This window comes from Arachis stenosperma, chromosome 4 (assembly GCF_014773155.1).
Source record: "Arachis stenosperma cultivar V10309 chromosome 4, arast.V10309.gnm1.PFL2, whole genome shotgun sequence".
Lineage (NCBI taxonomy): Eukaryota > Viridiplantae > Streptophyta > Magnoliopsida > Fabales > Fabaceae > Arachis > Arachis stenosperma.
The window spans coordinates 40,903,782-40,929,314 of NC_080380.1; the positions used below are offsets into that span (position 1 = coordinate 40,903,782).

Below are 25,533 nucleotides of genomic sequence, written 5' to 3' on the forward strand. Positions count from 1 at the left end.
TAGTGATCACAATTTCGTGCACCAAGTTTTTGGCGCCGTTGCCGGGGATTGTTTCGAGTATGGACAACTGACGGTTCATCTTGTTGCTTAGATTAGGTATTTTTCAGAGTTCTTAAGAATGAATTCTAGTGTTTCAAGGTGATGTTCTTATCATCACCAAAGCTGATTGATTATCATCAATTTAGTTCTTGAATGCAATGTCCTACTGAAGCTTGGCTATTCATGTCTAATTCCTTTAGACTGAAGCTTTAGACTACATTGCATGATTCCTGGAATTCTCATTAAGAATTTTGATACCTTTATTTTCTTCTTCCACTTAATTTTCGAAAAAAAAATTACAAAATCATAAAAACCAAAAATATTTTATGTTTCTTGTTTGAGTCTAGTGTCTCATTTTAAGTTTGGTGTCTTGCATGCTTTGTTTATTTGATCTTGGTTCTAGTTTCAAGCCAATAATACAGGGAACTGAAGATTCAATACATGCAACAGAGGAATTATACAGAAAAAGCTGGGCGTTCAAAACGCCCAGTGAAAAAGGAAAAACTGGCGTTTAAACGCCAGCCAGGGTGCCTGGCTGGGCGTTTAACGCCCAAAAGGGTAGAGCATTGGGCGTTAAACGCCAGAATGTGCACCATTCTGGGCGTTTAACGCCAGGATGGCACAAGAGGGAAGATTTTGTTTTTAATGCAAATTTTTTTCAAGTTTTCAAAGTTTTTCAAAATCAAATCTTTTTCAAATCATATCTTTTCAATCAAATCTTTTTCAAAATCAATTTCTTTCTTTTTTTTACATACTTACTAACAATTAATGATTTGATTGAACATTTCAAGTATGTTACCTTTTCTGTTGAGAAAGGTTTAATGTTTGAATCATATCTTTTCTTGTTAGGCAAGTCATTAATTTTTAAAATCAAATCTTTTTAAATTGTTTTCAAATCAAATCTTTTCAATCATATCTTTTTAATCACATCTTTTTCAAAATAGTTTTCAATCATATCTTTTTGATTTCTAATTTCAAAATCTTTTTCAAAAATCACTTGATTTCTTTTCCACTCTTAGTTTTCGAAAATCAATTAAAGTTTTTCAAAATGTTTTTAAAATATTTTACCTAATTTTCGAAAAATCTCTTCCCCTCTTCTCACATCCTTCTATTTATGGAGTACCACTCCTCCTCAATGCACAATTCGAACTCAATCTCACTAAGTTCGAATTCTTCTACCTCTTCCTTCTATTTTTCTGTCCCTCTGACACCTCAAGGAATCTCTATACTGTGACATAGAGGATTCCATACTTTCTTGTTCTCTTCTCTTTCATATGAGCAGGAGCAAAGACAAAAGCATTCTTGTTGAGGCTGACCCTGAACCTGAAAGGACTTTGAAGTGAAAGCTAAGAGAAGCTAAGGCACAACTCTCTGTAGAGGACCTAACAGAAATCTTCAAAGAAGAAGAACTCATGGCAGCTGAAAACAACAACAATGCCAACAATGCAAGGAAGGTGCTGGGTGACTTTACTACACCTACTCCCGACTTCTATGGGAGAAGCATCTCTATCCCTGCCATTGGAGCAAACAACTTTGAGCTTAAGCCTCAATTAGTTTCTCTAATGCAACAGAATTGCAAGTTCCATGGACTTCCATTGGAAGATCCTCATCAGTTTTTAGCTGAATTCTTGCAAATCTGTGACACGGTCAAGACTAATGGGGTTGACCCTGAGGTCTACAGACTTATGCTATTCCCTTTTGCTGTAAGAGACAGAGCTAGAATATGGTTGGACTCAACCTAAAGAAAGCCTGAACTCTTGGGAAAAGCTAGTCAATGCCTTCTTGGCAAAATTCTTTCCACCTTAAAAATTGAGTAAGCTTAGAGTGGAAGTCCAAACCTTCAGACAGAAGGAAGGAGAATCCCTCTATGAAGCTTGGGAAAGATACAAACAATTAATCAGAAAGTGCCCTTCTGACATGCTTTCTGAATGGAGCATCATAGGTATTTTCTATGATGGTCTGTCTGAACTGTCCAAGATGTCTTTGGATAGCTCTGCTGGAGGATCTCTTCATCTGAAGAAGACGCCTACAGAAGCTCAAGAGCTCATTGAAATGGTTGTAAATAACCAATTCATGTACACTTTTGAAAGGAATCCTGTGAACAATGGGACACATCAGAAGAAAGGAGTTCATGAGATTGATACTCTGAATGCCATATTGGCTCAGAACAAGATGTTGACTCAGCAAGTCAATTTGATTTCCCAAAGTCTGTCTGGAATGCAAGCTGCACCAGGCAGTACTAAGGACACTTCATCTGAAGAAGAAGCTTATGATCCTGAGAACCCTTCAATGGAAGAGGTGAATTACATGGGAGAACCCTATGGAAACACCCATAATTCTTCATGGAGAAATCACCCAAATTTTTCATGGAAGGATCAACAGAGACCTCAACAAGGTTTCAACAACAATAATGGTGGAAGAAACAGGTTTAGCAATAGCAAACCTTTTCCATCATCTTCTCAGCAACAGACAGAGAATTCTAAGCAGAGCCACTCTGACTTAGCAACCATGGTCTCTGATCTAATCAAAACCACTCAAAGTTTCATGACTGAAACAAGGTCCTCCATTAGAAACTTGGAGGCACAAGTGGGACAGCTGAGCAAGAAAATTACTGAACTCCCTCCTAGTACTCTTCCAAGCAATACAGAAGAAAATCCAAAAGGAGAGTGCAAAGCCATCAACATGGCCGAATTTGGAGAGGAGGGAGAGGCAGTGAACGCCACTAAGGAAGACCTCAATGGACGTCCACTAGCCTCCAATGAGTTCCCTAATGAGGAACCATGGGAATCTGAGGCTCACATTGAGTCCATAGAGATTCCAATGGATTTACTTCTGCCATTCATGAGCTCTGATGAGTATTCTTCCTCTGAAGAGGATGAGTATGTCACTGAAGAGCAAGTTGCTAAATACCTTGGAGCAATCATGAAGCTAAATGACAAGTTATTTGGCAATGAGACTTGGGAGGATGAACCTCCTTTGCTCACCAAAGAACTGGATGACTTGTCTAGGCAGAAATTACCTCAAAAGAGACAAGATCCTGGGAAGTTTTCAATACCTTGGACCATAGGCACCATGACCTTCAAGAAGGCTCTGTGTGACTTAGGGTCAAGTGTAAACCTCATGCCTCTCTCTGTAATGGAGAAGCTAGGGATCTTTGAGGTACAAGCTGCAAGAATCTCACTGGAGATGGCAGACAATTCAAGAAAACAAGCTTATGGACTTGTAGAGGATGTTTTGGTGAAGATTGAAGACCATTACATCCCTGCTGATTTCATAGTCCTAGAGACTGGGAAGTGCATGGATGAATCCATCATCCTTGGCAGACCCTTCCTAGCCACAGCAAAGGCTGTGATTGATGTGGACAGAGGAGAATTGATCATTCAAGTGAATGAAGAATCCTTTGTGTTTAAGGCTCAAGGATATCCATCTGTCACCATGGAGAGGAAGCATAAAGAGCTTCTCTCAAAACAGAGTCAAACAGAGCCCCCACAGTCAAACTCTAAGTTTGGTGTTGGGAGGCCACAACCAAACTCTAAGTTTGGTGTTGAACCCCCACATTCAAACTCTAAGTTTGGTGTTGGGAGGTTCCAACATTGCTCTGAGTATCTGTGAGGCTCCATGAGAGCCCTCTGTCAAGCTACTGACATTAAAGAAGCGCTTGTTGGGAGGCAACCCAATGTTATATTTAATCCATTTTCCTTTGTTATTTTATGTTTTCTGTAGGTTGATGATCATGAGAAGTCACAAATTCAATTGAAAAAGCAAGAACAGAAAGAAAAACAGAAAGAAAAATAGCACACCCTGGAGGAAAACTTGCTGGCGTTTAAACGCCAGTGAGGCTAGCAGATGGGCGTTTAACGCCCAGTCTGGCACCATTCTGGGCGTTTAACGCCAGAAAGGGGCACCAGACTGGCGTTAAATGCCAGAAGAGGGCAAGAGGCTGGCGTTAAACGCCAGAAATGGGCACCAGCCCGGCGTTTAACGCCAGAAATGGCACATAGTGCATTTTTTTGCACGCCACTTGGTGCAGGGTTGAATTTTCCTTGACACCTCAGGATCTGTGGACCCCACAGGATCCCCACCTACCCCACCACCCTCCCTCTTCTTCACCCATTCACCAATCACCTCAACCACTCTTCCCCAAAAACCCTTCACCTATCAAATCCCATCTTTCTCTTCACCACTCACATCCATCCTTCATAAAACCCCACCTACCTCCCCATTCAAATTCAAACCACTTTCCCTCCCAAACGCACCCATAATGGCCGAACCCTACCCCTCCCTTCACCCCTATATAAACCCATCTTCACTCCTTCATTTTCACACACACTAAACACTACTTCTCCCCCCTTTTGGCCGAACCACAAAGCCATCTCCTCTATTTCTTCTTCTTCTACTCTCTTCTTTCTTCTTTTGCTCGAAGACGAGTAAACCTTTTAAGTTTGGTGTGGTAAAAGCATTGCTTTTTGTTTTTCCATAACCATTTATGGCATCCAAGGCCGGAGAAACCTCTAGAAAGAGAAAAGGGAAGGCAAAAGCTTCCACCTCCAAGTCATGGGAGATGGAGAGATTCATCTCAAGGGTGCATCAAGACCACTTCTATGAAGTTGTGGCCTTGAAGAAAGTGATCCCCGAGGTCCCTTTCAAACTCAAAAAAGGGTCAACTTTGATCAAAGGTTGGACCAAGTCCTCATAGACATTTGTGAAGAGGGCGCTCAATGGAAGAGAGATTCAAGAGGGAAGCCAGTTCAACTAAGAAGGCATGACCACAAGCCCATCACTAAGAAAAGGATGGAGCAAACAAGAGACTCCACTCATCATGAAATCCCTGAGATGCCTCAAGGGATGCACTTTCCTCCACAAAACTATTGGGAGCAAATCAACACCTCCCTAGGAGAATTGAGTTCCAACATGGGACAACTAAGGGTGGAGCACCAAGAACATTCCATCCTCCTCCATGAAATTAGAGAAGATCAAAGAATCATGAGAAAGGAGCAACAAAGACAAGGAAGAGACATTGAGGAGCTCAAGCACTCCATAAGATCTTCAAGAGGAAGAACAAGCCGCCATCACTAAGGTGGACCCGTTCTTTAATCTCCTTGTTCTTTATTTTTCTGTTTTTTTGAAAAATCATGCTTATGTTTATCCATGTTTGTGTCTTGTGATCATTAGTGTCTTATTATCTATGCCTTAAAGTTAAGAATGTCCTATGAATCCATCACCTTTCTTAAAAAAATGTTCTTAATTGAAAAAGAGAAGAATTGCATGAATTTCAGATTTTATAACAGATTAATTATTTTGATGTGGTGGCAATACTTTTGTTTTCTGAATGTATGCTTGAACAGTGCATATGTCTTTTGAATTTGTGGTTCATGAATGTTAAAGTTGTTGGCTCTTGAAAGAATGATGAAAAAGGAGACATGTTACTGAGGATCTGAAAAATCATAAAAATGATTCTTGAAGCAAGAAAAAGCAGTGAATATAAAAAAAAAAAGAGAAAAGAAGAAGCGAAAAAAAAACGAAAAAAAAAGGGAGAAAGAAAAAAAAGAAAGAAATAAAGTTGTGATCCAAGGCAAAAAGAGTGTGCTTAAGAACCCTGGACACCTCTAATTGGGGACTCTAGCAAAGCTGAGTCACAATCTGAAAGGGTTCACCCAATTATGTGTCTGTGGCATGTATGTATCCGGTGGTAATACTGGAAGACAGAGTGCTTTGGGCCACGGCCAAGACTCATAAAGTAGTTGTGTTCAAGAATCATCATACTTAACTAGGAGAATCAATAACACTATCTGGATTCTGAGTTCCTAAAGAAGCCAATCATTCTGAATTTCAAAGGATAGAGTGAGATGCCAAAACTATTCAGAGGCAAAAAGCTAAAGCCCCGCTCGCTCATCTGATTGATACTGATCTTCATAGATGTTTTTGGAATTCATTGCATATTCTCTTCTTTTTATCTTATTTAATTTTCAGTTGCTTAGGGACAAGCAACAATTTAAGTTTGGTGTTGTGATGAGCGGATAATTTGTACGCTTTTTGGCATTGTTTTTAGTATGTTTTTAGTATATTTTAGTTAGTTTTTAGTATATTTTTATTAGTTTTTAGTTAAAATTCACTTTTCTGGACTTTACTATGAGTTTGTGTGTTTTTCTGTGATTTCAGGTATTTTCTGGCTGAAATTGAGGGACCTGAGCAAAAATCTGATTCAGAGACTGAAAAGGACTGCAGATGCTGTTGGATTCTGACCTCCCTGCACTCGAAGTGGATTTTCTGGAGCTACAGAAGCCCATTTGGCGCGCTCTCAACGGCGTTGGAAAGTAGACATCCTGGGCTTTCCAGCAATATATGATAGTCCATACTTTGCCCAAGATTTGATGGTTCAAACTGGCGTTCAAAGTCACCTTCAGAATTCCCAGCGTTAAACGCCGGAACTGGCACCAAAGTGGGAGTTAAACGCCCAAACTGGCACCAAAGCTGGCGTTTAACTCCAAGAAGAGTCTCTACACGAAAATGCTTCAATGCTCAGCCCAAGCACACACCAAGTGGGCCCGGAAGTGGATTTTTATGTCATTTACTCATCTGTGTAATTCTTAAGCTACTAGTTCCCTATAAATAGGACCTCTTACTATTGTATTTAAATCTTTTGATCTTTACATCTTTTGATCATGTTTTTATGATTGAACCCTCTTTGGGAGGCTGGCCTCACGGCCATGCCTAGACCTTGTTCTTATGTATTTTCAACGGTGGAGTTTCTACACACCATAGATTAAGGTGTGGAGCTCTGCTGTACCTCGAGTGTTAATGCAATTACTATTGTTCTTCTATTCAATTCAGTTTGTTCTTATTCCAAGATATCACTTGTTCTTCAACTTGATGAATGTGATGATTCGTGACACTCATCATCATTCTCACCTATGAACGTGTGACTGACAACGACCTCCGTTCTACCTTAGATTGGGTGAATATCTCTTGGATTCCTGATACACGACGCATGGTTGATCGCCTGACAACCGAGCGCTCGCCTGACAACCGAGCCAGCCATTCCGTGAGATCAGAGTCTTCGTGGTATAAGCTAGAATTGATGGCGGCATTCAAGAGAATCTGGAAGGTCTAAACCTTGTCTGTGGTATTCTGAGTAAGATTCAATGATTGAATGACTGTGACGTGCTTCAAACTCGCGATTGTGGGGCGTTAGTGACAGACGGAAAAGAATCACTGGTGTTCTTGCCTGAGTCTCCCGATGTATAGCTCGTCTACCACTGAAGTCGGCGGACTCCCAATATGAAGCGAAGTACAAGTTTGTGACGAGTGATCGGCGGGGGAGGGTACCTGCAAAGGCACTCCGACGCTCAAGTTAGAATCGGATGAGTAATAAAATGTACTTTGTAGAAAGTGACGTACCTTTTTCTGGTATTTCGTCTGCCTTATATTAACGGGAAATATCGGCCGTTTTCCTTGGAGCACAACGTCTAGGAAGATGATTAATTGTAAATCTACCGTTATTGATCTGGGAGGCTTCATTGCTTATAATGAAACCATCGGTTATGATCGGGTTTTAAATGTAACCGAGCTATAACGTGTAACCGAGCTATAACGTATAACCGAGCTATAACGTATAACCGAGTTATAATGTGTAACCGATGTTTACTGGTCATATCACAGCCCCCAAGCTTGACCTGACTTTTAAAGAGATAGGTTGAGCTTTTATGAGTGAGTAATAGCTCGGTACACTTATGCCCCCAGGTCAACATAGCTCTCTTCAAAGTTAGTGGTGGGTAACTGAACAGATTTATGCGTGGTAATTATTACCCACGTTTCGATAAATGTAAAGTCTTTAGTTATTACTTTATTAATTTTTCTAGATAGATTCAACTTCCAAAGCTTTATTTGGACCGTTGGTTTTGTACTTCATTTAATGTTTTTGATTTTTATTATAAATTGAAAGGGCTTTTGACGGTTCAACCTTTTGGCTATTGTCATTTTCTTGGAAGTTTTATATTATCAGAAGCTTCTGAACACCATGAGTACCCAAGGTTAGTAGTGATATCTCATCTCTTCTCTTTATTCTCTTTTTTCTGTTTCTTGGGTTCACCAGATACTATGAGTGAAAAGAAGGGGAAATCTTTACCCCAGTTTAATAGTGTTGAACCGTATGACTGGGTTGATGATGACGTGAAAATAAGAGCTTCCTTGTTTGTTGATAGAGATAGTGTTAGTAAGGTTAGTGCAGTTAGGATAGTGAAACCTGGCTTCCGTGTGGAATTACTGCCATGCAACGGTTCCGATCGTGTTTTTCATAGGAGAGATGATTTTGAAAGCTTTTTTATGTACAGTTGTGTGTTAGAGGAATTGGGGGTTAAAATCCCCTTTAGCCAGTTCGAGTGTGATGTTCTGAATCAGTTAAACTGTGCGCCCTCTCAGATTCATCCTAATGGTTGGGCGTTTATAAGGTGTTTTCAAATTTTGATGGATTTTCTGGAGGTTGAACCAGATTTGGAGCTTTTCTTTTCGTTATTCCAAGCAAAAGGGGTATGGAAGGGGTTGTGGTGTTTCAGAAACATGAGTCGGTATTGATCGACGTTCATGATTTTCTTCCCGGCTATGGTGATCGTTGTTATGCTCTAAACGAGCATTAACCAATTGCGCAATTTGATCTTGCATTCTTCTATTTTCCTCCGCCATTTGTTGATTTGCTTGCTGAAGCTCGGTCACCATCCGCAGGAGCTCGGATGGGGTAGGCGGGGGAACATCAGCCATGGTTGTATCTTAAGGGTCTTTTTGGGGCCTTTTTGAGTAGAATTTCGAATTTATTCGGTCCCACGGTGGGCGCCAAATGTTCTTGCCTGAGTCTCCCGATGTATAGCTCGTCTACCACTGAAGTCGGCGGACTCCCAATATGAAGCGAAGTACAAGTCGGTGACGAGTGATCGGCGGGGGAGGGTACCTGCAAAGGCACTCCGACGCTCAAGTTAGAATCGGATGAGTAATAAAATGTACTTTGTAGAAAGTGACGTACCTTTTTCTGGTATTTCGGCTGCCTTATATTAACGGGAAATATCGGCCGTTTTCCTTGGAGCACAACGTCTAGGAAGATGATTAATTGTAAATCTACCGTTATTGATCTGGGAGGCTTCATTGCTTATAATGAAACCATCGGTTATGATCGGGTTTTAAATGTAACCGAGCTATAACGTGTAACCGAGCTATAACGTATAACCGAGCTATAACGTATAACCGAGTTATAATGTGTAACCGATGTTTACTGGTCATATCAACTATATTCTATTCCAACATGATCGAGAACCGACAGCTGGATAGCCGTGCCGTGACAGGGTGCGTTGAACATTTCCACTGAGAGGATGGGAGGTAGCCACTGACAACGGTGAAACCCTTGCATACAGCTTGCCATGGAAAGGAGTAAGAAGGATTGGATGAAGACAGTAGGAAAGCAGAGAGACAGAAGGGACAAAGCATCTCCATTCGCTTATCTGAAGTTCTTACCAATGAATTACATAAGTATCTCTATCTTTATCTTTATGTTTTATTCATATATCACCCATAACCATTTGAGTCTGCCTGACTGAGATTTACAAGGTGACCATAGCTTGCTTCATACCAACAATCTCCGTGGGATCGACCCTTACTCGCGTAAGGTTTATTACTTGGACGACCCAGTGCACTTGCTGGTTAGTTGTGCGTAGTTGTGTTTATGCCATGGTATTGAGCACCAAGTCTTTGGGGCCATTACTAGGGATTATTTGAGTTGTGAAAAGTAGTGATCACAATTTCGTGCACCAATAAACTCCAACCATCCCCTAGCTACTGGCTTGAGGTCATGCCTTCTCAATTGAACCGGCTTCCCTCTTGAATCTCTCTTCCATTGAGCGCCTTCTTCACAATTGTCTATGAGGACTTGGTCCAACCTTTGATCAAAGTTGACCCTTCTAGTGTAAAGGTGTTCATCTCCTTGCATCATGGGCAAGTTGAATGCCAACCTTACATTTTTCGGACTAAAATCTAAGCATTTCCCCCGAACCATTGTAAGCCAATTCTTTGGGTTCGGGTTCACACTTTGATCATGGCTCTTGGTGATCCATGCATTGGCATAGAACTCTTGAACCATTAAAATTCCGACTTGTTGAATGGGGTTGGTAAGAACTTCCCAACCTCTTCTTCGGATCTCATGTCGGATCTCCGGATATTCACTCTTTTTGAGTTTGAAAGGGACCTCGGGGATCACCTTCTTCAAGGCCACAACTTCATAGAAGTGGTCTTGATGCACCCTTGAGATGAATCTCTCCATCTCCCATAACTCGGAGGTGGAAGCTTTTGCCTTCCCTTTCCTCTTTCTAGAGGTTTCTCCGGCCTTAGGTGCCATAAATGGTTATGGAAAAACAAAAAGCAATGCTTTAACCACACCAAACTTAAAAGGTTTGCTCGTCCTCGAGCAAAAGAAGAAAGAAGAGAGTAAAAGAAGAAGAAATAGAGGAGATGGAGATGGCTTTGTGGTTCGGCCAAAGGGGGAGGAGTAGTGTTTAGGGTGCGTGAAAATGAAGGAGTGAATATGGGTTTATATAGAGGTGGAGAGAGGGGTAGGGTTCGGCTATGGGAGGGTGGGTTTGGGAGGAAAAATGGTTTGAATTTGAATGGTGAGGTAGGTGGGGTTTTATGAAGGATGGATGTGAGTGGTGAAGAGAAATATGGGATTTGATAGGTGAGGGGTTTTTGGGGAAGAGTGGTTGAGGTGATTGGTGAATGGGTGAAGAAGAAGAGAGAGGGTGGTGGGGTAGGTGGGGATCCTGTGGGGTCCACAGATCCTGAGGTGTCAAGGAAAAGTCATACCTGCACCAAGTGGCGAGCAAAAATGCGCTTCATGCCAATTCTGGCATTAAACGCCGGGCTGGTGCCCATTTCTGGCGTTTAACGCCAACTTCTTGCCCTTTCCTGGCGTTTAACGCCAGTCTGGTGCCCCTTTCTAGCGTTAAACGCCCAGAATGGTGCCAGACTGGGCGTTAAACGCCCATTTGCTGCCCCTTACTGGCGTTTAAACGCCAGTAAGATCTTCCTCCAGGGTGTGCTATTTTTCTTCCTGTTTTTCATTCTGTTTTTGCTTTTTCAATTGATTTTGTGACTTCCCATGATCATCAACCTACAGAAAACATGAAATAACAAAGGAAAATTGATTAAATATAACATTGGGTTGCCTCCCAACAAGCACTTCTTTAATGTAAGTAGCTTGACATAGGGCTCTTATGGAGCCTCACAGATACTCAGAGCAATGTTGGAACCTCCCAACACCAAACTTAGAGTTTGAATGTGGGGGTTCAACACCAAACATAGAATTTGGTTGTGGCCTCCCAACACCAAACTTAGAGTTTAACTGTGGGGGCTCTGTTTGACTCTGTTCTGAGAGAAGCTCTTCATGCTTCCTCTCCATGGTGACAGAGGAATATCCTTGAGCATTAAACACAAAGGATTCTTCATTCACTTGAATGATCAATTCTCCTCTGTCCACATCAATCACAGCCTTTGCTGTGGCTAGGAAGGGTCTGCCAAGGATGATGGATTCATCCATGCACTTCCCAGTCTCTAAGACTATGAAATCAGCAGGGATGTAGTGGTCTTCAATCTTTACCAAAACATCCTCTACAAGTCCATAAGCTTGTTTTCTTGAATTGTCTGCCATCTCTAGTGAGATTCTTGCAGCTTGTACCTCAAAGATCCCTAGCTTCTCCATTACAGAGAGAGGCATGAGGTTTATACTTGACCCTAAGTCACACAGAGCCTTCTTGAAAGTCATGGTGCCTATGGTACAAGGTATTGAAAACTTTCCAGGATCTTGTCTCTTTTGAGGTAATTCCTGCCTAGACAAGTCATCCAGTTCTTTGGTGAGCAAAGGAGGTTCGTTCTCCCAAGTCTCATTACCAAATAACTTGTCATTTAGTTTTATGATTGCTCCAAGGTATTTAGCAACTTGCTCTTCAGTGACATACTCATCCTCTTCAGAGGAAGAATACTCATCAGAGCTCATGAATGGCAGAAGTAAATCTAATGGAATCTCTATGGTCTCAGTGTGAGCCTCAGATTCCCATGGTTCCTCATTAGAGAACTCATTGGAGGCCAGTGGACGTCCATTGAGGTCTTCCTCAGTGGCGTTCACTGCCTCTCCCTCCTCTCCAAATTCGGCCATGTTGATGGCCTTCCACTCTCCTTTTGGATTTTCTTCTGTATTGCTTGGAAGAGTACTAGGAGGGAATTCAGTAACTTTCTTACTCAGCTGACCCACTTGTGCCTCCAAATTCTTGATGGAGGACCTTGTTTCAGTCATGAAACTTTGAGTGGTTTTGATTTGATCAGAGACTATGGTTGCTAAGTCAGAGTGGTTCTGCTTAGAATTCTCTGTCTGTTGCTGAGAAGATGATGGAAAAGGCTTGCCATTGCTAAACCTGTTTCTTCCACCATTATTGTTGTTGAAACCTTGTTGAGGTTTGTATTGATCCTTCCATGAGAGATTTGGATGATTTCTCCATGAAGGATTATAGGTGTTTCCATAGGGTTCTCCCATGTAATTCACCTCTTCCATTGAAGGGTTCTCAGGATCATAAGCTTCTTCTTCAGATGAAGCATCCTTAGTACTGCCTTGTGCAGCTTGCATTCCAGACAGACTTTGAGAAATCATATTGACTTGTTGAGTCAATATTTTGTTCTAAGCCAATATGGCATTCAGAGTATCAATCTCAAGAACTCCTTTCTTCTGATTCGTCCCATTGCTCACAGGATTCCTTTCAGAAGTGTACATGAATTGGTTATTTGCAACCATTTCAATGAGTTCTTGAGCTTCTGCAGGCGTCTTCAGATGAAGAGATCCTCCAGCAGAACTATCCAATGACATCTTGGACAGTTCAGACAGACCATCATAGAAAATACCTATGATGCTCCATTCAGAAAGCATGTCAGAGGGTGGTGGACGAAATTGTATCTCTTTATAGAATATGATAATAGAATATGGTCCAAGATCAACTTCGTTCAACTGACCAGCAAGTGTACTGGGTCGTCCAAGTAATACCTTACGTGAGTAAGGGTCGAATCCACAGAGATTATTGGTTTGAAGCAATCAATGTTATTTTATTAATCTTAGTTAGGATGTCAACAAGGATTATTTGGATTAAAAGTGAAATTACTAGATTTCATTATAAAAATAAAAGAGGGAACAATGTTACTTTGAATTGCAGTACTGGGGAATATGTTGGAGTTTTGGAGATGCTTTGTCCTTTGACTTCAACTCTTCCTTGGAATCCTCTTCTCACACGCAGGTTCCTTCCATGGCAAGCTCTATGTAGGGTGTCACCGTTGTCAGTGGCTACTTCCCATCCTCGCAGTGAAAGCTATGCACGCACTCTGTCACAGTACGGCCAATCACCGGTTGGTTCCCGCTCCTACTGGAATAGAATCCCTCTTTTGCGTCTGTCACTAACGCCCAGCAGGTTAAAGTTTGAAGCACGTCACAGTCATTCAATCCCGGAATCCTACTCGGAATACCACAGACAAGGTTTAGACTTTCCGGATTCTCATGAATGCCGCCATCAATCCGGCTTATACCACGAAGATTCTGTTGGGGAACCTAAGAGATATTCATTCAATCTGATGTAGAACGGAGGTGGTTGTCAGGCACACGTTCATGGGTTGAGGAAGGTGATGAGTGTCACGGATCATCACCTTCTCCACAGTTAGGCGCGAATAAACATCTTAGATAAGAACAAGCGTGTTTGAATGGAAAACAAAGGAATTGTATTAAATCATCGAGACGCTGCAGAGCTCCTCACCCCAACAATGGAGTTTAGAGACTCATGCCGTCACAAAGTATGTAATTCAGATCTGAAAATGTCATGAGGTACCAGATAAGTCTGTAAAAGTTGTTTAAATAGTAAACTAGTAACCTAGGTTTACAGAAATTGAATAAACTGAGATAATTGGTGCAGAAATCCACTTCTGGGGCCCACTTGGTGTGTGCTGGGGCTGAGACTAATGCTTTCCACGTGTGGAGGCCTTTCTTGGCGTCAAACTCCAGGTTTTGACGTGTTTTGGGCGTTCAACTCCGGATCATGACGTTTTTCTGGCGTTTAACTCCAGACAGCAGCGTGTACTTGGCGTTCAACGCCAAGTTACGTCGTCAATCTTCGCGCAAAGTATGGACTATTATATATTGCTGGAAAGCCCTGGATGTCTACTTTCCAACGCCGTTGAGAGCGCGCCAATTGGACTCCTGTAGCTCCAGAAAATCCATTTCGAGTGCAGGGAGGTCAGGATCCAACAGCATCAGCAGTCCTTTTTCAGCCTAAGTCAGATTTTTGCTCAACTCCCTCAATTTCAGCCAGAAAATACCTGAAATCACAGAAAAATACACACACTCATAGTAAAGTCCAGAAATATGATTTTTGCCTAAAAACTAATATTATTTTACTAAAAACTAACTGAAACATGCTAAAATCTACATGAAATTACCCCCAAAAAGCGTACAAAAATATCACAACACCAAACTTAAACTGTTGCTTGTCCTCAAGCAACTAGATGAATAAAATAGGTTCTAACAGAAATTAAGAAGTAATATATATTTTAGAGTTTTAAATGAAGCTCAGATTCTTATTAGATGAGCGGGGCTTGTAGCTTTTTGTCTCTGAACAGTTTTGGCATCTCCCTGTATCTTTAGAATTTCAGAATAATTGGCATCCTTAGGAACTCAGAATTCAGATAGTATTATTGACTCTCCTAGTATAGTATGTTGATTCTTGAACACAGCTACTTATGAGTCTTGGCCGTGGCCCTAAGCACTTTGTCTTCCAGTATTACCACGGATACATAAATGCCACAGACACATAACTGGGTGAACCTTTTCAGATTGTGACTCAGCTTTGCTAGAGTCCCCAGTCAGTGGTGTCCAGAGCTCTTAAGCACACTCTTTTGCTTTGGATCACGACTTTAACCACTCAGTCTCAAGCTTTTCACTCGGACCTTCATGACACAAGCACATGGTTAGGGACAGCTTGATTTAGCCGCTTAGGCCTGGATTTTAATTTCCTTAGGCCCTCCTATCCATTGATGCTCAAAGCCTTGGATCCCTTTTTACCCTTGCCTTTTGGTTTTAAGGGCTATTGGCTTTTTCTACTGCTCCTTCTCTTTTTTTTTTTTCTCTTTTTTTTTTCTATTTTTTTTTTCGCCATTTTTTTTTTCGCAAGCTTTCTTTTTCACTGCTTTTTCTTGCTTCAAGAATCAATTTCATGATTTTTCAGATCATCCATAATATTTTTCGTGTTCCTCATCCTTTCAGGAGCCAATATTCATCAAATTCAAAGTACAATTTATGCACTGTTTAAGCATTCATTCAGAGAACAACAAGTATTGCCACCACATATAATTAATTATAGTCTTTATTACTAAGAACTCAAAAAATATAAATTACTTCTTTATTCTAATCAAAATTTACTACTTTATTCATGCCTGATGATGATGAGAAAAATAAATTATAGCTTAATTGGAAATAAAATCAAAATAGATATGCTAAGTACTACTACTCCTATATAACTTCTAAGGTAAAATCTTATAATAATACTATCACAGAGTTAAAGCTGGAATTAGAACTTAACAACCTGTATTTTGGGAAGTGGATGTTCCTTTAGTCTGTGGGATGCCTTCAAGAATTAATTTCTGATGCTTCAGCTCCCTTAAGTTCACATCCTTGCTCTTCCTGTTCTCTTAGGTGCCATGATCTTAATGAGTTTTAGCTCAGTGATCATGGCAAATCACACCAAACTTAGAGGTTTGCTTGTCCTCAAGCAAAAGAAAGGAAAGGAGAGGAGAAGAAGGAAAGGCATTTTCACATAAAGATAAGATGAGTTAAAAGATATGAGAAGAAATTAAAAATATTTGAAAAAGAATTGGATTAGAAAAAGATATAATTTAAAAAAAGAAAAGATATGAATCAAAATTTAAAAGATAGAATTGAATTTTAATTTTGAAAAGGATTTTTAAAAAGGAGTTAAAGATGTGTTGGAAACAAATTTGAAAAGATGATGGATTGAATTGGAAAGCCATTTATTCTTTTGGGTTAAGATAAATCTAAAAAAATTTGCAATCATTGGATTTTAGAAATTAGGATAAACTTTTTGGAATTGAAAGTGATAATTTAAAATATGTTTATGCAAGAAATCATGAATTGAAACATAAAAATTTTGAAAAATTGCAAAGAAAAACGAAATTGTACCTCCTCCCACCATCCTGGCGTTAAACGCCCACATGGTGCATGGTTTGGGCGTTTAACGCCCACATGTTGCTTCTCCTGGGCGTTCAACGCCCATGTGATGCTTCTTCCTGGCGTTGAACGCCAGGAGGTCCTTCTTTACTGGGCGTTTTTCTAAACGCCCAGAATGCTAGCAGATTGGCGTTAAACGCCCAGAAGGTGCATCTTTCTGGCGTTTAACGCCCAGAAGATGCTTCTTCTTGGCGTTTAACGCCCAGAAGGCTACCCTTACTGGCGTTGAACGCCCAGTGGGTGCTTCTTTTGGGTGTTTAACGCCCAAGTATTTCTTACTGGCTTTTTCATGCCAGTGAGCTTCCAAATTTCCCTGTAACTCTGTGACTTCAACCAATTGCTATTTCACCTTTTGAAGATACTTGGACTCAAACCTGTAAAGAAAAATCAATACGAATAAAATTAAATTTTGTGATTGGCTGGGTTGCCTCCCAGCAAGCGCTTCTTTAATGTCTTTTAGCTGGACTGAGTTTTAATCAAGTCTCAGTTTTGAGCATTCTTGCTCAAAATTGCCTTCAAGATAATGTTTGACTCTTTGTCCATTAACAATGAACTTTTTGTTAGAGTCATTATCCTGAAGCTCTATGTATCCATATGGTGACACGTTTGTAATGACATATGGGCCTCTCCACCGGGATTTTAATTTCCCAGGGAATAATTTGAGCCTAGAATTGAATAGCGGAACTTTTTGCCCCGGATCAAAGACTCTGGATGACAATTTCTTATCATGCCATCTTTTCGCTTTCTCTTTGTAAATCTTTGCATTTTCGAAAGCATTGAGTCTAATTTCCTCTAGCTCTGATTCGAGACTCTCAGCCATATTGACCTCTCTTACCAGAGAGTCAATTATATCAACACTCATGCAGTCATTTGGGGTGTCTGGATGTTGCATGGCTTTAACAACATTCAGCTTGAACTCTTCCTCATTGACTCTCAAGGTTACTTCCCCTTTTTGGACATCAATGAGGGTTCGGCCAGTTGCTAGGAAAGGTCTTCCTAGAATGAGAGTTGCATTCTTGTGCTCCTCCATTTCCAGCACCACAAAGTCAGTAGGAAAGGCAAATGGCCCAACCTTGACTATCATGTCCTCAATCACGCCTGATGGGTATTTAATGGAGCCATCAGCAAGTTGAAGACATATCCTGGTTGGTCTGATTTCTTCAGTTAAACCAAGCTTTCTAATAGTAGATGCAGGCATTAGGTTGATACTTGCTCCAAGATCACATAAAGCTTGCTTGGTGCAAGTGCCCTCTAATGTGCATGGTATCATAAAGCTCCCAGGATCTTTAAGCTTCTCAGGTAAGCTTTTCAGAATGACTGCACTGCATTCTTCAGTGAGGTAAACTTTTTCAGTTTCCCTCCAATCCTTCTTATGACTTAAGATCTCTTTCATGAACTTAGCATAAGAGGGTATTTGCTCAAGTGCTTCTGCAAACGGAATCTTTATTTCAAGAGTCCTGAGGTAGTCTGCAAAGCGGGCAAATTGCTTATCCTGTTCCGCTTGGCGGAGTTTTTGAGGATAAGGCATTTTGGCTTTGTATTCCTCAACCTTAGTTGCTGCAGGTTTATTACCTACAGAAGTGGGTTGGGAAGCCTTTTTAGAAGGGTTGTTATCAGCACTTGTATGTAACTGATTCCCCACTGGTATTTGAATGCCAGTGGTGGGAGCTGGAGTGGCGTTAGACGCCCCCTCCTTGTTTGTTACTGGCGTTTGAACGCCAGCTTTGTCCCTTTCTGGGCTCGGACCGTCTTTAGGAGGGTTCTGAGTATCCACTTGTTCATTTCTTGGTTTCCTGCTGCTTTGAAGTGAGGTATTTAATGTTTTCCCACTTCTTAATTGAACTGCTTGACATTCTTCTGTTATTTGTCTTGACAGTTGTTTTTCTGTCTGCTTTAATTGTACTTCCATGTTCCTGTTAGCCATTCTTGTTTCCTGTAATATTTCCTTGAATTCGGCTAGCTGTTGAGTTAGAAAGTCCAATTGCTGATTGAATTCATTAGCCTGATCCACTGGACTGAGTTCTGCAGTTACTGTTTTAGTTTCTTCTTTCATGAAAGATTCATTGCTTAAGTACAGATGTTGATTTCTGGCAACTGTATCAATAAGCTCTTGAGCTCTTCAATTGTTTTTCTCATATGTATAGATCCACCAGCTGAGTGGTCTAGAGAAATCTGAGCTTTTCTGTAAGCCCATAGTAGAAGATGTCTAATTGCACCCATTCTGAAAACATTTCAGAGGGGCATTTCTTAGCAACTCTCTGTATCTCTCCAGGCATCATAAAGAGATTCATTATCTCCTTGTTTGAAGCCTTGGATGCTTAGCCTTAGCTGTGTCATCCGTTTGGGAGGGAAATAGTGATTCAGAAATTTTTCTGACAGCTGTTTCCATGTTTTTATGCTGTTCTTAGGCTGGTTATTTAACCACCTCTTAGCTTGATCTTTTACAGCAAATGGAAACAGTAACAGTCTGTAGACATCCTGATCTACTTTCTTATCATGTACTGTATCAGCAATTTGCAGAAATTGTGCCAGAAACTCTGTAGGTTCTTCATGTGGAAGACCGGAATACTGGCAGTTTTGCTGCACCATGATAATGAGCTGAGGATTCAGCTCAAAGCTACTAACTCCAATGGAAGGTATACAAATACTACTCCCATATGAAGCAGTAGTGGGGTTAGCATATGACCCCAAAGTCCTCTTGGACTGTTCATTCATATTGTCTTGTCCATTCATACTTACTTCCATAATGGGATACAAGAGATAATTTATATGTTGATATTATTTATTTTCTAGTAGTGGAATAAATAAAAATGGAATATATAAAAAAAAATATTTTGAAAATATTTTGTGAAAAATTTTTTTCGAAAAATTTGAAATTGAAATTTGAATTTTATAAAAAAAAATTTCGAAAAAGTAGTTTTAAAATTGGTTAGAAAAAAAAATTTTTTTTTTGAATTTTGAATTTTATGATGAAAGAGAAAAACACACAAAAGACACAAGACTTAAAATTTTTAGATCTAATGCTCCTTATTTTTCGAAAATTTTTGGAGGGAAAACACCAAGGAACACCAAACTTAAAAATTTTAAGATCAAGACACAAGAAAAACTCAAGAACACTTTGAAGATTCGCAAGAACACCAAGAACACAAGAAAGAACACCAAACTTAAAATTTTTAGACAACTTCAATAAAATTTTCGAAAATTATATTAAAATTAACAAGAAAACACCAAACTTAAAGTTTGGCACAAAATTAAATCAAGAAAAATTATTTTTGAAAAAGATTTTAAAAAGAAGATGCCCAATTGCCAAGAACATAAGCCAACGCTCTAGCCAACTGATTTAAAAATGTAACTATTTTAAAGATGTGTTATTTTTATGGATAAAAGTATAATTTTTAAAAGTTAATGTTTTGAAAAAGCACAAGAAAACAAGAAAAAGACACAAAACAAGAAAAATTCAAGATCAAACAAGAAAAATAAACAAGAACAACTTGAAGATTAAGGAAAAATAAAGAACACTAACACGAAAATTTAAAGAGAAATATGAAAAATGCAATTGACACCAAACTTAGAACAAGACACTAAACTCACGAAAATTAGCAATTAATTAAAAGAAAAATAATAAATTTTGAAAAGAAATTTTGAAAAGAAACTATCCTATCAATATTGATTTAATGACTCTATAAAAAATAAGAACAAAAATAAAAATAAATTATTCCTAATCTAAGAAATAAAATAAGCCTTCAATTGTCCAAACTCAATAATCCCCGGCAACGGCGCCAAAAACTTGGTGGACGAAATTGTATCTCTTTATAGAATATGATAATAGAATATGGTCCAAGATCAACTTCGTTCAACTGACCAGCAAGTGTACTGGGTCGTCCAAGTAATACCTTACGTGAGTAAGGGTCGAATCCACAGAGATTATTGGTTTGAAGCAATCAATGTTATTTATTAATCTTAGTTAGGATGTCAACAAGGATTATTTGGATTAAAAGTGAAATTACTAGATTTCATTATAAAAATAAAAGAGGGAACAATGTTACTTTGAATTGCAGTACTGGGGAATATGTTGGAGTTTTGGAGATGCTTTGTCCTTTGACTTCAACTCTTCCTTGGAATCCTCTTCTCACACGCAGGTTCCTTCCATGGCAAGCTCTATGTAGGGTGTCACCGTTGTCAGTGGCTACTTCCCATCCTCGCAGTGAAAGCTATGCACGCACTCTGTCACAGTACGGCCAATCACCGGTTGGTTCCCGCTCCTACTGGAATAGAATCCCTCTTTTGCGTCTGTCACTAACGCCCAGCAGGTTAAAGTTTGAAGCACGTCACAGTCATTCAATCCCGGAATCCTACTCGGAATACCACAGACAAGGTTTAGACTTTCCGGATTCTCATGAATGCCGCCATCAATCCGGCTTATACCACGAAGATTCTGTTGGGGAACCTAAGAGATATTCATTCAATCTGATGTAGAACGGAGGTGGTTGTCAGGCACACGTTCATGGGTTGAGGAAGGTGATGAGTGTCACGGATCATCACCTTCTCCATAGTTAGGCGCGAATAAACATCTTAGATAAGAACAAGCGTGTTTGAATGGAAAACAAAGGAATTGTATTAAATCATCGAGACGCTGCAGAGCTCCTCACCCCCAACAATGGAGTTTAGAGACTCATGCCGTCACAAAGTATGTAATTCAGATCTGAAAATGTCATGAGGTACCAGATAAGTCTGTAAAAGTTGTTTAAATAGTAAACTAGTAACCTAGGTTTACAGAAATTGAATAAACTGAGATAATTGGTGCAGAAATCCACTTCTGGGGCCCACTTGGTGTGTGCTGGGGCTGAGACTAATGCTTTCCACGTGTGGAGGCCTTTCTTGGCGTCAAACTCCAGGTTTTGACGTGTTTTGGGCGTTCAACTCCGGATCATGACGTTTTTCTGGCGTTTAACTCCAGACAGCAGCGTGTACTTGGCGTTCAACGCCAAGTTACGTCGTCAATCTTCGCGCAAAGTATGGACTATTATATATTGCTGGAAAGCCCTGGATGTCTACTTTCCAACGCCGTTGAGAGCGCGCCAATTGGACTCCTGTAGCTCCAGAAAATCCATTTCGAGTGCAGGGAGGTCAGGATCCAACAGCATCAGCAGTCCTTTTTCAGCCTAAGTCAGATTTTTGCTCAACTCCCTCAATTTCAGCCAGAAAATACCTGAAATCACAGAAAAATACACACACTCATAGTAAAGTCCAGAAATATGATTTTGCCTAAAAACTAATATTATTTTACTAAAAACTAACTGAAACATGCTAAAATCTACATGAAATTACCCCCAAAAAGCGTACAAAATATCCGCTCATCAGAGGGACACTTTCTGATCAATTGTTTGTTTCTTTCCCAAGCTTCATAGAGGGATTCTCCTTCCTTCTGTCTGAAGTTTTGGACTTCCACTCTAAGCTTACTCAATTTTTGAGGTGTAAAGAACTTTGCCAAGAAGGCATTGACTAGCTTTTCCCAAGAGTTCAGGCTTTCTTTAGGTTGTGAGTCCAACCATATCCTAGCTCTGTCTCTTACAACAAAAGGGAATAGCATAAGTCTGTAAACTTCAAGGTCAACCCCATTAGTCTTGATAGTGTCACAGATTTGCAAGAATTTAGCTAAAAATTGATGAGGATCTTCCAATGGAAGTCCATGAAACTTGCAATTCTGTTGCATTAGAGAAACTAATTGAGGCTTAAGCTCAAAGTTGTTTGCTCCAATGGCAGGGATAGAGATGCTTCTCCCATAGAAGTTGGGAGTAGGTGCAGTAAAGTCACCCAGCACCTTCCTTGCATTGTTGGCATTGTTGTTGTTTTCGGCTGCCATGGGTTCTTCTTCTTTGAAGATTTCTGTTAGGTCCTCTACAGAGAGTTGTGCCTTATCTTCTCTTAGCTTTCGCTTCAAGGTCCTTTCAGGTTCAGGGTCAGCCTCAACAAGAATGCTTTTGTCTTTGCTCCTGCTCATATGAAAGAGAATAGAACAAGAAAATATGGAATCCTCTATGTCACAGCATAGAGATTCCTTGAGGTGTCAGAGGAAAAGAAAAACAGAAGGAGGAGGTAGAAGAATTCGAACTTATCAAGAAAGATGGAGTTCGAATTGTGCATTGAGGAGAAGTGTTAGTCCATAAATAGAAGGATGTGAAAAGAGGGGAAGAAATTTTCGAAAATAAATTAAAAAGATTTTAAAAACATTTTGAAAAATACTAATTGATTTTCGAAAACTAAGAGTGGAAAAGAAATCAAGTGATTTTTGAAAAAGATTTTGAAATTAGAAATAAAAAAGATATGATTAAAAACTATTTTGAAAAAGATGTGAGAAAAAGATATGATTGAAAAGTTATGGTTTTAAAAAGATGTGATTGAGAAGATATGATTTGAAAAACAATTAAAAAAAATTTGATTTTAAAAATTAATGACTTGCCTAACAAGAAAGATATGATTCAGACATTAAACCTTTCTCAACAGAAAAGGCAACATACTTGAAATGTTGAATCAAATCATTAATTGTTAGCAAGTATCTTTGAAAATGGAAAGAAATTGATTTTGAAAAAGATTTGATTGAAAACATTTGATTTGAAAAAAAAATTTGATTTTGAAAAGATTTTGAAAACTTGAAAAAAATTTGATTTGAAAACAAAATCTTCCCTCTTGTGCCATCCTGGCGTTAAACGCCCGGAATGGTATCCATTCTGGCGTTTAACGCCCAAAACTTTACCCTTTTGGGCGTTGAACACCCAGCCAGGCACCCTGGCTGGCGTTTAAACGCCAGTTTGTCTTTCTCACTGGGCGTTTTGAACGTCCAGCTTTTTCTGTATAATTCCTCTGCTGTATATTCTGAATCTTCAATTCTCTGTATTATTGACTTGAAAAGGCACAAAAAAAATTTTGGATTTTTAATAATGAGGAATAATCAAAATACAACTAAAATCAAATAACAATGCATGCAAGACACCAAACTTAGCAGTTTGTATATCATTGACACCAACAAAATGAGAATGCATATGAAAAACAACAAAACACTCAAGACAAGAGAATTTAAAGATCAGAACAAGGAAATCATCAAGAACAACTTGAAGATTAATGAAGACACATGCATGAATTCAAAAAATGCAAGAAGAACAGAAACATGCAATTGACACCAAACTTAAAATGAGACACTAGACTCAACAAGAAGCATGAGAATATTTTTGGTTTTTTTTTATTTTGTAATTTTTTTAGATTTTTCGAAAATTAAGTGGAAAAGAAAATAAAGATATCAAAATTCTTAATGAGAATTCCAGGAATCATGCAATGTTAGTCTAAAGCTTCAGTCTAAAGGAATTAGACATGGCTAGCCAAGCTTCAGCAGGACATTGCATTCAAGAGCTAAATTGATGAGAATCAATCAGTTTTAGTGATGATAAGAACATCACCTTGAAACACTAGAATTCATTCTTAAGAACTCTGAAGAAAAATGCCTAATCTAAGCAACAAGATGAACTGTCAGTTGTCCATACTCGAAACAATCCCCGGCAACGGCGCCAAAAACTTGGTGCACGAAATTGTGATCACTACTTTTCACAACTCAAATAATCCCCGATAATGAATCCAAAAACTTGGTACTCAATACCATGGTATAAATATAATTTCACAACTTCGCATAACTAACCAGCAAGTGCACTGGGTCATCCAAGTAATAAACCTTACGCGAGTAAGGGTCGATCCCACGGAGATTGTTGGTATGAAGCAAGCTATGGTCACCTTGTAAATCTTAGTCAGGCAGATTCAAATGGTTATGGATGATATATGAATAAAGCATAAAACAAGGATAGAGATACTTATATAATTCATTGGTGAGAACTTCAGATAAGCGAATGGAGATGCTTTGTCCCTTCCGTCTCTCTGCTTTCCTACTGTCTTCATCCAATCCTTCTTACTCCTTTCCATGGCAAGCTGTATGTTGGGCATCACCGTTGTCAGTGGCTACAGTCCCGTCCTCTCAGTGAAAATGTTCAACGTACCCTGTCACGGCACGGCTAATCATCTGTCAGTTCTCAATCAGGTTGGAATAGAATCCATTGATTCTTTTGCGTCTGTCACTAACGCCTAGCCTTCAGGAGTTTGAAGCTCGTCACAGTCATTCAATCATTGAATCCTACTCAGAATACCACAGACAAGGTTTAGACCTTTCGGATTCTCTTGAATGCCGCCATCAATTCTAGCTTATACCACGAAGATTCCGATTAAGGGATCCAAGAGATATCCACTCAATCTAAGGTAGAACGGAGGTGGTTGTCAGGCACACGTTCATAGGTGAGAATGATGATGAGTGTCACGGATCATCACATTCATCAAGTTGAAGAACAAGTGATATCTTAGAACAAGAATAAGCTGAATTGAATAGAAGAACAATAGTAATTGCATTAATACTCGAGGTACAGCAGAGCTCCACACCTTAATCTATGGTGTGTAGAAACTCCACCGTTGAAAATACATAAGAACAAGGTCTAGGCATGGCCGTGAGGCCAGCCCCCAAAACATGATCAAAAGATTCAAAGATCTAAAGATGATCTAAGATCCAAAGATGAAAATACAATAGTGAAAGGTCCTATTTGTAGAGAACTAGTAGCCTAGGGTTTACAGAGATGAGTAAATGACATAAGAATCCACTTCCGGGCCCACTTGGTGTGTGCTTGGGCTGAGCATTGAAGCTTTCATGTGTAGAGACTTTTCTTGGAGTTAAACGCCAACTTTTGTGCCAGTTTGGGCGTTTAACTCCCATTCTTGTGCCAGTTCCGGCGTTTAATACCGGGCAGTTTTGAGCTGATTTGGAACGCCAGTTTGGGCCATCAAATCTCGGGCAAAGTATAGACTATTATATATTGCTGGAAAGCCAGGATGTCTATTTTCCAACGCTGTTGAGAGCGCGCCAATTGGGCTTCTGTAGCTCCAGAAAATCCACTTCGAGTGCAGGGAGGTCAGAATCCAACAGCATCTGCAGTCCTTTTCAGCATCTGAATCAGATTTTTGCTCAGGTCCCTCAATTTCAGCCAGAAAATACCTGAAATCACAAAAAAACACACAAACTCATAGTAAAGTCTAGAAAAGTGAATTTTAACTAAAAATTAATAAAAATATACTAAAAACTAACTAAAACATACTAAAAACATACT

General features: G+C 39.6%; 1 non-coding gene across 1 annotated transcript; it reads right to left on the reverse strand.

Annotated features, from left to right (window-relative positions):
* Nucleotides 1-1,854: 1,854 nt before the first annotated feature.
* LOC130977890 (small nucleolar RNA R71) lies at nucleotides 1,855-1,962 on the reverse strand. The gene has a single exon (XR_009085562.1). It is a non-coding gene; the product is annotated as a small nucleolar RNA R71 (small nucleolar RNA).
* Nucleotides 1,963-25,533: the final 23,571 nt, after the last annotated feature.